Raw genomic sequence first — 15,297 nt, 5'->3', positions numbered from 1 at the left:
CGATCACGCCTTCATTGGTGGGTCGAGAAAATAAGACACGCACAATAAAGTCGTGCTAATCGATCACGCCTTCATTGGTAAATCGAGAAAATAAGAGACGCACAATAAAGTCGTGCTAATCGATCACGCCTTCATTGGTAAATCGAGAAAATAAGACACACACAATAAAGTCGTGCTAATCGATCACGCCTTCATTGGTGGGTCGAGAAAATAAGACACGCACAATAAAGTCGTGCTAATCGATCACGCCTTCATTGGTGGGTCGAGAAAATAAGACACGCACAATAAAGTCGTGCTAATCGATCACGCCTTCATTGGTGGGTCGTGAAAATAAGACACGAACAATAAAGTCGTGCTAATCGATCACGCCATCATTGGTGGGTCGAGAAAATAAGACACGCACAATAAAGTCGTGCTAATCGATCACGCCTTCATTGGTGGGTCGAGAAAATAAGACACGCACAATAAAGTCGTGCTAATCGATCACGCCTTCATTGGTGGGTCGAGAAAATAAGACACGCACAATAAAGTAGTGCTAATCGATCACGCCTTCATTGGTGGGTCGAGAAAATAAGACACGCACAATAAAGTCGTGCTAATCGATCACGCCTTCATTGGTAAATCGAGAAAATAATAGACGCACAATAAAGTCGTGCTAATCGATCACGCCTTCATTGGTAAATCGAGAAAATAAGACACGCACAATAAAGTCGTGCTAATCGATCACGCCTTCACTGGTGGCTCGAGAAAATAAGTCACGCGCAACAAAGTCGTGCTAATCGATCACGCCTTCATTGGTGGGTCGAGAAAATAAGACACGCGCAATAAAGTCGTGCTAATCGATCACGCCTTCATTGGTGGTTCGAGAAAATAAGACACGTACAATAAAGTCGTGCTAATCGATCACGCCTTCATTGGTGGGTCGTGAAAATAAGACACGAACAATAAAGTCGTGCTAATCGATCACGCCTTCATTGGTGGGTCGAGAAAATAAGACACGCACAATAAAGTCGTGCTAATCGATCACGCCTTCATTGGTGGGTCGAGAAAATAAGACACGCACAATAAAGTCGTGCTAATCGATCACGCCTTCATTGGTAAATCGAGAAAATAAGAGACGCAAAATAAAGTCGTGCTAATCGATCACGCCTTCATTGGTAAATCGAGAAAATAAGACACGCATAATAAAGTCGTGCTAATGGATCACGCCTTCACTGGTGGCTCGAGAAAATAAGTCACGCGCAACAAAGTCGTGCTAATCGATCACGCCTTCATTGGTGGGTCGAGAAAATAAGACACGCGCAATAAAGTCGTGCTAATCGATCACGCCTTCATTGGTGGGTCGAGAAAATAAGACACGCACAATAAAGTCGTGCTAATCGATCACGCCTTCAGTGGTGGGTCGAGAAAATAAGACACGCACAATAAAGTCGTGCTAATCGATCACGCCTTCATTGGTAAATCGAGAAAATAAGAGACGCACAATAAAGTCGTGCTAATCGATCACGCCTTCATTGGTAAATCGAGAAAATAAGACACACACAATAAAGTCGTGCTAATCGATCACGCCTTCATTGGTGGGTCGAGAAAATAAGACACGCACAATAAAGTAGTGCTAATCGATCACGCCTTCATTGGTGGGTCGAGAAAATAAGACACGCACAATAAAGTCGTGCTAATCGATCACGCCTTCATTGGTAAATCGAGAAAATAAGAGACGCACAATAAAGTCGTGCTAATCGATCACGCCTTCATTGGTAAATCGAGAAAATAAGACACACACAATAAAGTCGTGCTAATCGATCACGCCTTCATTGGTGGGTCGAGAAAATAAGACACGCACAATAAAGTCGTGCTAATCGATCACGCCTTCATTGGTGGGTCGAGAAAATAAGACACGCACAATAAAGTCGTGCTAATCGATCACGCCTTCATTGGTGGGTCGTGAAAATAAGACACGAACAATAAAGTCGTGCTAATCGATCACGCCATCATTGGTGGGTCGAGAAAATAAGACACGCACAATAAAGTCGTGCTAATCGATCACGCCTTCATTGGTGGGTCGAGAAAATAAGACACGCACAATAAAGTCGTGCTAATCGATCACGCCTTCATTGGTGGGTCGAGAAAATAAGACACGCACAATAAAGTAGTGCTAATCGATCACGCCTTCATTGGTGGGTCGAGAAAATAAGACACGCACAATAAAGTCGTGCTAATCGATCACGCCTTCATTGGTAAATCGAGAAAATAATAGACGCACAATAAAGTCGTGCTAATCGATCACGCCTTCATTGGTAAATCGAGAAAATAAGACACGCACAATAAAGTCGTGCTAATCGATCACGCCTTCACTGGTGGCTCGAGAAAATAAGTCACGCGCAACAAAGTCGTGCTAATCGATCACGCCTTCATTGGTGGGTCGAGAAAATAAGACACGCGCAATAAAGTCGTGCTAATCGATCACGCCTTCATTGGTGGTTCGAGAAAATAAGACACGTACAATAAAGTCGTGCTAATCGATCACGCCTTCATTGGTGGGTCGTGAAAATAAGACACGAACAATAAAGTCGTGCTAATCGATCACGCCTTCATTGGTGGGTCGAGAAAATAAGACACGCACAATAAAGTCGTGCTAATCGATCACGCCTTCATTGGTGGGTCGAGAAAATAAGACACGCACAATAAAGTCGTGCTAATCGATCACGCCTTCATTGGTAAATCGAGAAAATAAGAGACGCAAAATAAAGTCGTGCTAATCGATCACGCCTTCATTGGTAAATCGAGAAAATAAGACACGCATAATAAAGTCGTGCTAATGGATCACGCCTTCACTGGTGGCTCGAGAAAATAAGTCACGCGCAACAAAGTCGTGCTAATCGATCACGCCTTCATTGGTGGGTCGAGAAAATAAGACACGCGCAATAAAGTCGTGCTAATCGATCACGCCTTCATTGGTGGGTCGAGAAAATAAGACACGCACAATAAAGTCGTGCTAATCGATCACGCCTTCAGTGGTGGCTCGAGAAAATAAGTCACGCGCAACAAAGTCGTGCTAATCGATCACGCCTTCATTGGTGGGCCGAGAAAATAAGACACGCGCAATAAAGTCGTGCTAATCGATCACGCCTTCATTGGTGGGTCGAGAAAATAAGACACGCACAATAAAGTCGTGCTAATCGATCACGCCTTCATTGGTGGGTCGAGAAAATAAGACACGCACAATAAAGTCGTGCTAATCGATCACGCCTTCATTGGTGGGTCGAGAAAATAAGACACGCACAATAAAGTCGTGCTAATCGATCACGCCTTCATTGGTGGGTCGAGAAAATAAGACACGCACAATAAAATCGTGCTAATCGATCACGCCTTCATTGGTGGGTCGAGAAAATATGACACGCACAATAAAGTAGTGCTTATCGATCACGCCTTCATTGGTGGGTCGAGAAAATAAGACACGCACAATAAAGTCGTGCTAATCGATCACGCCTTCATTGGTAAATCGAGAAAATAATAGACGCACAATAAGGTCGTGCTAATCGATCACGCCTTCATTGGTAAATCGAGAAAATAAGACACGCACAATAAAGTCGTGCTAATCGATCACGCCTTCACTGGTGGCTCGAGAAAATAAGTCACGCGCAACAAAGTCGTGCTAATCGATCACGCCTTCATTGGTGGGTCAAGAAAATAAGACACGCGCAATAAAGTCGTGCTAATCGATCACGCCTTCATTGGTGGGTCGAGAAAATAAGACACGCACAATAAAGTCGTGCTAATCGATCACGCCTTCATTGGTGGGTCGAGAAAATAAGACACGCACAATAAAGTAGTGCTAATCGATCACGCCTTCATTGGTGGGTCGAGAAAATAAGACACGCACAATAAAGTCGTGCTAATCGATCACGCCTTCATTGGTAAATCGAGAAAATAATAGACGCACAATAAAGTCGTGCTAATCGATCACGCCTTCATTGGTAAATCGAGAAAATAAGACACGCACAATAAAGTCGTGCTAATCGATCACGCCTTCACTGGTGGCTCGAGAAAATAAGTCACGCGCAACAAAGTCGTGCTAATCGATCACGCCTTCATTGGTGGGTCGAGAAAATAAGACACGCGCAATAAAGTCGTGCTAATCGATCACGCCTTCATTGGTGGTTCGAGAAAATAAGACACGTACAATAAAGTCGTGCTAATCGATCACGCCTTCATTGGTGGGTCGTGAAAATAAGACACGAACAATAAAGTCGTGCTAATCGATCACGCCTTCATTGGTGGGTCGAGAAAATAAGACACGCACAATAAAGTCGTGCTAATCGATCACGCCTTCATTGGTGGGTCGAGAAAATAAGACACGCACAATAAAGTCGTGCTAATCGATCACGCCTTCATTGGTAAATCGAGAAAATAAGAGACGCAAAATAAAGTCGTGCTAATCGATCACGCCTTCATTGGTAAATCGAGAAAATAAGACACGCACAATAAAGTCGTGCTAATGGATCACGCCTTCACTGGTCGCTCGAGAAAATAAGTCACGCGCAACAAAGTCGTGCTAATCGATCACGCCTTCATTGGTGGGTCGAGAAAATAAGACACGCGCAATAAAGTCGTGCTAATCGATCACGCCTTCATTGGTGGGTCGAGAAAATAAGACACGCACAATAAAGTCGTGCTAATCGATCACGCCTTCACTGGTGGCTCGAGAAAATAAGTCACGCGCAACAAAGTCGTGCTAATCGATACCGCCTTCATTGGTGGGCCGAGAAAATAAGACACGCGCAATAAAGTCGTGCTAATCGATCACGCCTTCATTGGTGGGTCGAGAAAATAAGACACGCACAATAAAGTCGTGCTAATCGATCACGCCTTCATTGGTGGGTCGAGAAAATAAGACACGCACAATAAATTCGTGCTAATCGATCACGCCTTCATTGGTGGGTCGAGAAAATAAGACACGCACAATAAAGTCGTGCTAATCGATCACGCCTTCATTGGTGGGTCGAGAAAATAAGACACGCACAATAAAATCGTGCTAATCGATCACGCCTTCATTGGTGGGTCGAGAAAATATGACACGCACAATAAAGTAGTGCTAATCGATCACGCCTTCATTGGTGGGTCGAGAAAATAAGACACGCACAATAAAGTCGTGCTAATCGATCACGCCTTCATTGGTAAATCGAGAAAATAATAGACGCACAATAAGGTCGTGCTAATCGATCACGCCTTCATTGGTAAATCGAGAAAATAAGACACGCAGAATAAAGTCGTGCTAATCGATCACGCCTTCACTGGTGGCTCGAGAAAATAAGTCACGCGCAACAAAGTCGTGCTAATCGATCACGCCTTCATTGGTGGGTCAAGAAAATAAGACACGCGCAATAAAGTCGTGCTAATCTATCACGCCTTCATTGGTGGGTCGAGAAAATAAGACACGCACAATAAAGTCGTGCTAATCAATCACGCCTTCATTGGTGGGTCGTGAAAATAAGACACGAACAATAAAGTCGTGCTAATCGATCACGCCTTCATTGGTGGGTCGAGAAAATAAGACACGCACAATAAAGTCGTGCTAATCGATCACGCCTTCATTGGTGGGTCGAGAAAATAAGACACGCACAATAAAGTCGTGCTAATCGATCACGCCTTCATTGGTGGGTCGAGAAAATAAGACACGCACAATAAAGTCGTGCTAATCGATCACGCCTTCATTGGTGGGTCGAGAAAATAAGACACGCACAATAAAGTCGTGCTAATCGATCACGCCTTCATTGGTGGGTCGACAAAATAAGACACGCACAATAAAGTCGTGCTAATCGATCACGCCTTCATTGGTAAATCGAGAAAATAAGAGACGCACAATAAAGTCGTGCTACTCGATCACGCCTTCATTAGTAAATCGAGAAAATAAGACACACACAATAAAGTCGTGCTAATCGATCACGCCTTCATTGGTGGGTCGAGAAAATAAGACACGCACAATAAAGTCGTGCTAATCGATCACGCCTTCATTGGTAAATCGAGAAAATAATAGACGCACAATAAGGTCGTGCTAATCGATCACGCCTTCATTGGTAAATCGAGAAAATAAGACACGCACAATAAAGTCGTGCTAATCGATCACGCCTTCATTGGTGGGTCGAGAAAATAAGACACGCACAATAAAGTCGTGCTAATCGATCACGCCTTCATTGGTAAATCGAGAAAATAATAGACGCACAATAAGGTCGTGCTAATCGATCACGCCTTCATTGGTAAATCGAGAAAATAAGACACGCACAATAAAGTCGTGCTAATCGATCACGCCTTCACTGGTGGCTCGAGAAAATAAGTCACGCGCAACAAAGTCGTGCTAATCGATCACGCCTTCATTGGTGGGTCAAGAAAATAAGACACGCGCAATAAAGTCGTGCTAATCTATCACGCCTTCATTGGTGGGTCGAGAAAATAAGACACGCACAATAAAGTCGTGCTAATCAATCACGCCTTCATTGGTGGGTCGTGAAAATAAGACACGAACAATAAAGTCGTGCTAATCGATCACGCCTTCATTGGTGGGTCGAGAAAATAAGACACGCACAATAAAGTCGTGCTAATCGATCACGCCTTCATTGGTGGGTCGAGAAAATAAGACACGCACAATAAAGTCGTGCTAATCGATCACGCCTTCATTGGTGGGTCGAGAAAATAAGACACGCACAATAAAGTCGTGCTAATCGATCACGCCTTCATTGGTGGGTCGAGAAAATAAGACACGCACAATAAAGTCGTGCTAATCGATCACGCCTTCATTGGTAAATCGAGGAAATAAGAGACGCACAATAAAGTCGTGCTAATCGATCACGCCTTCATTGGTAAATCGAGAAAATAAGACACGCACAGTAAAGTCGTGCTAATCGATCACGCCTTCACTGGTGGCTCGAGAAAATAAGTCACGCGCAACAAAGTCGTGCTAATCGATCACGCCTTCATTGGTGGGTCGAGAAAATAAGACACGCGCAATAAAGTCGTGCTAATCGATCACGCCTTCATTGGTGGGTCGAGAAAATAAGACACGCACAATAAAGTCGTGCTAATCGATCACGCCTTCATTGGTGGGTCGACAAAATAAGACACGCACAATAAAGTCGTGCTAATCGATCACGCCTTCATTGGTAAATCGAGAAAATAAGAGACGCACAATAAAGTCGTGCTAATCGATCACGCCTTCATTAGTAAATCGAGAAAATAAGACACACACAATAAAGTCGTGCTAATCGATCACGCCTTCATTGGTGGGTCGAGAAAATAAGACACGCACAATAAAGTCGTGCTAATCGATCACGCCTTCATTGGTGGGTCGAGAAAATAAGACACGCACAATAAAGTCATGCTAATCGATCACGCCTTCATTGGTGGGTCGAGAAAATAAGACACGCACAATAAAGTCGTGCTAATCGATCACGCCTTCATTGGTGGGTCGAGAAAATAAGACACGCACAATAAAGTTGTGCTAATCGATCACGCCTTCATTGGTGGGTCGAGAAAATAAGACACGCACAATAAAGTCGTGCTAATCGATCACGCCTTCATTGGTGGGTCGTGAAAATAAGACACGAACAATAAAGTCGTGCTAATCGATCACGCCTTCATTGGTGGGTCGAAAAAATAAGACACGCACAATAAAGTCGTGCTAATCGATCACGCCTTCATTGGTGGGTCGAGAAAATAAGACACGCCCAATAAAGTCGTGCTAATCGATCACGCCTTCATTGGTGGGTCGAGAAAATAAGACACGCACAATAAAGTTGTGCTAATCGATCACGCCTTCATTGGTGGGTCAAGAAAATAAGACACGCACAATAAAGTCGTGCTAATCGATCACGCCTTCATTGGTAAATCGAGAAAATAAGAGACGCACAATAAAGTCGTGCTAATCGATCACGCCTTCATTGGTAGATCGAGAAAATAAGACACGCACAATAAAGTCGTGCTAATCGATCACGCCTTCATTGGTGGGTCGAGGAAATAAGACACGCACAATAAAGTCGTGCTAATCGATCACGCCTTCATTGGTGGGTCGAGAAAATAAGACACGCACAATAAAGTCGTGCTAATCGATCACGCCTTCATTGGTGGGTCGAGAAAATAAGACACGCACAATAAAGTCGTGCTAATCGATCACGCCTTCACTGGTGGCTCGAGAAAATAAGTCACGCGCAACAAAGTCGTGCTAATCGATCACGCCTTCATTGGTGGGCCGAGAAAATAAGACACGCGCAATAAAGTCGTGCTAATCGATCACGCCTTCATTGGTGGGTCGAGAAAATAAGACACGCACAATAAAGTCGTGCTAATCGATCACGCCTTCATTGGTGGGTCGAGAAAATAAGACACGCACAATAAACTCGTGCTAATCGATCACGCCTTCATTTGTGGGTCGAGAAAATAAGACACGCACAATAAAGTAGTGCTAATCGATCACGCCTTCATTGGTGGGTCGAGAAAATAAGACACGCACAATAAAGTCGTGCTAATCGATCACGCCTTCATTGGTAAATCGAGAAAATAAGAGACGCACAATAAAGTCGTGCTAATCGATCACGCCTTCATTGGTAAATCGAGAAAATAAGACACGCACAATAAAGTCGTGCTAATCGATCACGCCTTCACTGGTGGCTCGAGAAAATAAGTCACGCGCAACAAAGTCGTGCTAATCGATCACGCCTTCATTGGTGGGTTGAGAAAATAAGACACGCGCAATAAAGTCGTGCTAATCGATCACGCCTTCATTGGTGGGTCGAGAAAATAAGACACGCACAATAAAGTCGTGCTAATCGATCACGCCTTCATTGGTGGGTCGTGAAAATAAGACACGAACAATAAAGTCGTGCTAATCGATCACGCCTTCATTAGTGGGTCGAGAAAATAAGACACGCACAATAAAGTCGTGCTAATCGATCACGCCTTCATTGGTGGGTCGAGAAAATAAGACACGCACACTAAAGTCGTGCTAATCGATCACGCCTTCATTGGTGGGTCGAGAAAATAAGACACGCACAATAAAGTAGTGCTAATCGATCACGCCTTCATTGGTGGGTCGAGAAAATAAGACACGCACAATAAAGTCGTGCTAATCGATCACGCCTTCATTGGTAAATCGAGAAAATAAGAGACGCACAATAAAGTCGTGCTAATCGATCACGCCTTCATTGGTAAATCGAGAAAATAAGACACGCACAATGAAGTCGGGCTAATCGATCACGCCTTCACTGGTGGCTCGAGAAAATAAGTCACGCGCAACAAAGTCGCGCTAATCGATCACGCCTTCATTGGTGGGTCGAGAAAATAAGACACGCGCAATAAAGTCGTGCTAATCGATCACGCCTTCATTGGTGGGTCGAGAAAATAAGACACGCACAATAAAGTCGTGCTAATCGATCACGCCTTCATTGGTGGGTCGAGAAAATAAGACACGAACAATAAAGTCGTGCTAATCGATCACGCCTTCATTGGTGGGTCGAGAAAATAAGACACGCACAATAAAGTCGTGCTAATCGATCACGCCTTCATTGGTGGGTCGAGAAAATAAGACACGCACAATAAAGTCGTGCTAATCGATCACGCCTTCATTGGTGGGTCGAGAAAATAAGACACGCACAATAAAGTAGTGCTAATCGATCACGCCTTCATTGGTGGGTCGAGAAAATAAGACACGCACAATAAAGTCGTGCTAATCGATCACGCCTTCATTGGTAAATCGAGAAAATAAGAGACGCACAATAAAGTCGTGCTAATCGATCACGCCTTCATTGGTAAATCGAGAAAATAAGACACGCACAATAAAGTCGTGCTAATCGATCACGCCTTCACTGGTGGGTCGAGAAAATAAGTCACGCGCAACAAAGTCGTGCTAATCGATCACGCCTTCATTGGTGGGTCGAGAAAATAAGACACGCGCAATAAAGTCGTGCTAATCGATCACGCCTTCATTGGTGGGTCGAGAAAATAAGACACGCACAATAAAGTCGTGCTAATCGATCACGCCTTCATTGGTGGGTCGAGAAAATAAGACACGCACAATAAAGTCGTGCTAATCGATCACGCCTTCATTGGTAAATCGAGAAAATAAGAGGCGCACAATAAAGTCGTGCTAATCGACCACGCCTTCATTAGTAAATCGAGAAAATAAGACACACACAATAAAGTCGTGCTAATCGATCACGCCTTCATTGGTGGGTCGAGAAAATAAGACACGCACAATAAAGTCGTGATAATCGATCACGCCTTCATTGGTGGGTCGAGAAAATAAGACACGCACAATAAAGTCATGCTAATCGATCACGCCTTCATTGGTGGGTCGAGAAAATAAGACACGCACAATAAAGTCGTGCTAATCGATCACGCCTTCATTGGTGGGTCGAGAAAATAAGACACGCACAATAAAGTTGTGCTAATCGATCACGCCTTCATTGGTGGGTCGAGAAAATAAGACACGCACAATAAAGTCGTGCTAATCGATCACGCCTTCATTGGTGAGTCGTGAAAATAAGACACGCGCAATAAAGTCGTGCTAATCGATCACGCCTTCATTGGTGGGTCGAGAAAATAAGACACGCACAATAAAGTCGTGCTAATCGATCACGCCTTCATTGGTGGGTCGTGAAAATAAGACACGAACAATAAAGTCGTGCTAATCGATCACGCCTTCATTAGTGGGTCGAGAAAATAAGACACGCAAAATAAAGTCGTGCTAATCGATCACGCCTTCATTGGTGGGTCGAGAAAATAAGACACGCACACTAAAGTCGTGCTAATCGATCACGCCTTCATTGGTGGGTCGAGAAAATAAGACACGCACAATAAAGTAGTGCTAATCGATCACGCCTTCATTGGTGGGTCGAGAAAATAAGACACGCACAATAAAGTCGTGCTAATCGATCACGCCTTCATTGGTAAATCGAGAAAATAAGAGACGCACAATAAAGTCGTGCTAATCGATCACGCCTTCATTGGTAAATCGAGAAAATAAGACACGCACAATGAAGTCGGGCTAATCGATCACGCCTTCACTGGTGGCTCGAGAAAATAAGTCACGCGCAACAAAGTCGCGCTAATCGATCACGCCTTCATTGGTGGGTCGAGAAAATAAGACACGCGCAATAAAGTCGTGCTAATCGATCACGCCTTCATTGGTGGGTCGAGAAAATAAGACACGCACAATAAAGTCGTGCTAATCGATCACGCCTTCATTGGTGGGTCGAGAAAATAAGACACGAACAATAAAGTCGTGCTAATCGATCACGCCTTCATTGGTGGGTCGAGAAAATAAGACACGCACAATAAAGTCGTGCTAATCGATCACGCCTTCATTGGTGGGTCGAGAAAATAAGACACGCACAATAAAGTCGTGCTAATCGATCACGCCTTCATTGGTGGGTCGAGAAAATAAGACACGCACAATAAAGTAGTGCTAATCGATCACGCCTTCATTGGTGGGTCGAGAAAATAAGACACGCACAATAAAGTCGTGCTAATCGATCACGCCTTCATTGGTAAATCGAGAAAATAAGAGACGCACAATAAAGTCGTGCTAATCGATCACGCCTTCATTGGTAAATCGAGAAAATAAGACACGCACAATAAAGTCGTGCTAATCGATCACGCCTTCACTGGTGGGTCGAGAAAATAAGTCACGCGCAACAAAGTCGTGCTAATCGATCACGCCTTCATTGGTGGGTCGAGAAAATAAGACACGCGCAATAAAGTCGTGCTAATCGATCACGCCTTCATTGGTGGGTCGAGAAAATAAGACACGCACAATAAAGTCGTGCTAATCGATCACGCCTTCATTGGTGGGTCGAGAAAATAAGACACGCACAATAAAGTCGTACTAATCGATCACGCCTTCATTGGTAAATCGAGAAAATAAGAGGCGCACAATAAAGTCGTGCTAATCGATCACGCCTTCATTAGTAAATCGAGAAAATAAGACACACACAATAAAGTCGTGCTAATCGATCACGCCTTCATTGGTGGGTCGAGAAAATAAGACACGCACAATAAAGTCGTGATAATCGATCACGCCTTCATTGGTGGGTCGAGAAAATAAGACACGCACAATAAAGTCATGCTAATCGATCACGCCTTCATTGGTGGGTCGAGAAAATAAGACACGCACAATAAAGTCGTGCTAATCGATCACGCCTTCATTGGTGGGTCGAGAAAATAAGACACGCACAATAAAGTTGTGCTAATCGATCACGCCTTCATTGGTGGGTCGAGAAAATAAGACACGCACAATAAAGTCGTGCTAATCGATCACGCCTTCATTGGTGAGTCGTGAAAATAAGACACGAACAATAAAGTCGTGCTAATCGATCACGCCTTCATTGGTGGGTCGAAAAAATAAGACACGCACAATAAAGTCGTGCTAATCGATCACGCCTTCATTGGTGGGTCGAGAAAATAAGACACGCCCAATAAAGTCGTGCTAATCGATCACGCCTTCATTGGTGGGTCAAGAAAATAAGACACGCACAATAAAGTTGTGCTAATCGATCACGCCTTCATTGGTGGGTCGAGAAAATAAGACACGCACAATAAAGTCGTGCTAATCGATCACGCCTTCATTGGTAAATCGAGAAAATAAGCGACGCACAATAAAGTCGTGCTAATCGATCACGCCTTCATTGGTAGATCGAGAAAATAAGACACGCACAATAAAGTCGTGCTAATCGATCACGCCTTCATTGGTGGGTCGACGAAATAAGACACGCACAATAAAGTCGTGCTAATCGATCACGCCTTCATTGGTGGGTCGAGAAAATAAGACACGCACAATAAAGTCGTGCTAATCGATCACGCCTTCATTGGTGGGTCGAGAAAATAAGACACGCACAATAAAGTCGTGCTAATCGATCACGCCTTCACTGGTGGCTCGAGAAAATAAGTCACGCGCAACAAAGTCGTGCTAATCGATCACGCCTTCATTGGTGGGCCGAGAAAATAAGACACGCGCAATAAAGTCGTGCTAATCGATCACGCCTTCATTGGTGGGTCGAGAAAATAAGACACGCACAATAAAGTCGTGCTAATCGATCACGCCTTCATTGGTGGGTCGAGAAAATAAGACACGCACAATAAAGTCGTGCTAATCGATCACGCCTTCATTGGTGGGTCGAGAAAATAAGACACGCACAATAAAGTAGTGCTAATCGATCACGCCTTCATTGGTGGGTCGAGAAAATAAGACACGCACAATAAAGTCGTGCTAATCGATCACGCCTTCATTGGTAAATCGAGAAAATAAGAGACGCACAATAAAGTCGTGCTAATCGATCACGCCTTCATTGGTAAATCGAGAAAATAAGACACGCACAATAAAGTCGTGCTAATGGATCACGCCTTCACTGGTGGCTCGAGAAAATAAGTCACGCGCAACAAAGTCGTGCTAATCGATCACGCCTTCATTGGTGGGTCGAGAAAATAAGACACGCGCAATAAAGTCGTGCTAATCGATCACGCCTTCATTGGTGGGTCGAGAAAATAAGACACGCACAATAAAGTCGTGCTAATCGATCACGCCTTCATTGGTGGGTTGTGAAAATAAGACACGAACAATAAAGTCGTGCTAATCGATCACGCCTTCATTGGTGGGTCGAGAAAATAAGACACGCACAATAAAGTCGTGCTAATCGATCACGCCTTCATTGGTGGGTCGAGAAAATAAGACACGCACAATAAAGTCGTGCTAATCGATCACGCCTTCATTGGTGGGTCGAGAAAATAAGACACGCACAATAAAGTAGTGCTAATCGATCACGCCTTCATTGGTGGGTCGAGAAAATAAGACACGCACAATAAAGTCGTGCTAATCGATCACGCCTTCATTGGTAAATCGAGAAAATAAGAGACGCACAATAAAGTCGTGCTAATCGATCACGCCTTCATTGGTAAATCGAGAAAATAAGACACGCACAATGAAGTCGTGCTAATCGATCACGCCTTCACTGGTGGCTCGAGAAAATAAGTCACGCGCAACAAAGTCGTGCTAATCGATCACGCCTTCATTGGTGGGTCGAGAAAATAAGACACGCGCAATAAAGTCGTGCTAATCGATCACGCCTTCATTGGTGGGTCGAGAAAATAAGACACGCACAATAAAGTCGTGCTAATCGATCACGCCTTCATTGGTGGGTCGAGAAAATAAGACACGAACAATAAAGTCGTGCTAATCGATCACGCCTTCATTGGTGGGTCGAGAAAATAAGACACGCACAATAAAGTCGTGCTAATCGATCACGCCTTCATTGGTGGGTCGAGAAAATAAGACACGCACAATAAAGTCGTGCTAATCGATCACGCCTTCATTGGTGGGTCGAGAAAATAAGACACGCACAATAAAGTAGTGCTAATCGATCACGCCTTCATTGGTGGGTCGAGAAAATAAGACACGCACAATAAAGTCGTGCTAATCGATCACGCCTTCATTGGTAAATCGAGAAAATAAGAGACGCACAATAAAGTCGTGCTAATCGATCACGCCTTCATTGGTAAATCGAGAAAATAAGACACGCACAATAAAGTCGTGCTAATCGATCACGCCTTCACTGGTGGCTCGAGAAAATAAGTCACGCGCAACAAAGTCGTGCTAATCGATCACGCCTTCATTGGTGGGTCGAGAAAATAAGACACGCGCAATAAAGTCGTGCTAATCGATCACGCCTTCATTGGTGGGTCGAGAAAATAAGACACGCACAATAAAGTCGTGCTAATCGATCACGCCTTCATTGGTGGGTCGAGAAAATAAGACACGCACAATAAAGTTGTGCTAATCGATCACGCCTTCATTGGTGGGTCGAGAAAATAAGACACGGACAATAAAGTCGTGCTAATCGATCACGTCTTCATTGGTAAATCGAGAAAATAAGAGACGCACAATAAAGTCGTGCTAATCGATCACGCCTTCATTGGTAAATCGAGAAAATAAGTCACGCGCAATAAAGTCGTGCTAATCGATCACGCCTTCATTGGTAAATCGAGAAAATAAGAGACGCACAATAAAGTCGTGCTAATCGATCACGCCTTCATTGGTAAATCGAGAAAATAAGACACGCACAATAAAGTCGTGCTAATCGATCACGCCTTCACTGGTGGCTCGAGAAAATAAGTCACGCGCAACAAAGTCGTGCTAATCGATCACGCCTTCATTGGTGGGTCGAGAAAATAAGACACGCGCAATAAAGTCGTGCTAATCGATCACGCCTTCATTGGTGGGTCGAGAAAATAAGACACGCACAATAAAGTCGTGCT

This window comes from Urtica dioica, chromosome 1, assembly GCF_054948205.1.
Source record: "Urtica dioica subsp. dioica isolate 48M chromosome 1, U.dioica_male_clone48M_v1_H2, whole genome shotgun sequence".
NCBI classification, from domain to species: Eukaryota; Viridiplantae; Streptophyta; class Magnoliopsida; order Rosales; family Urticaceae; genus Urtica; species Urtica dioica.
Note: the sequence above shows the minus strand (reverse complement) of the source record.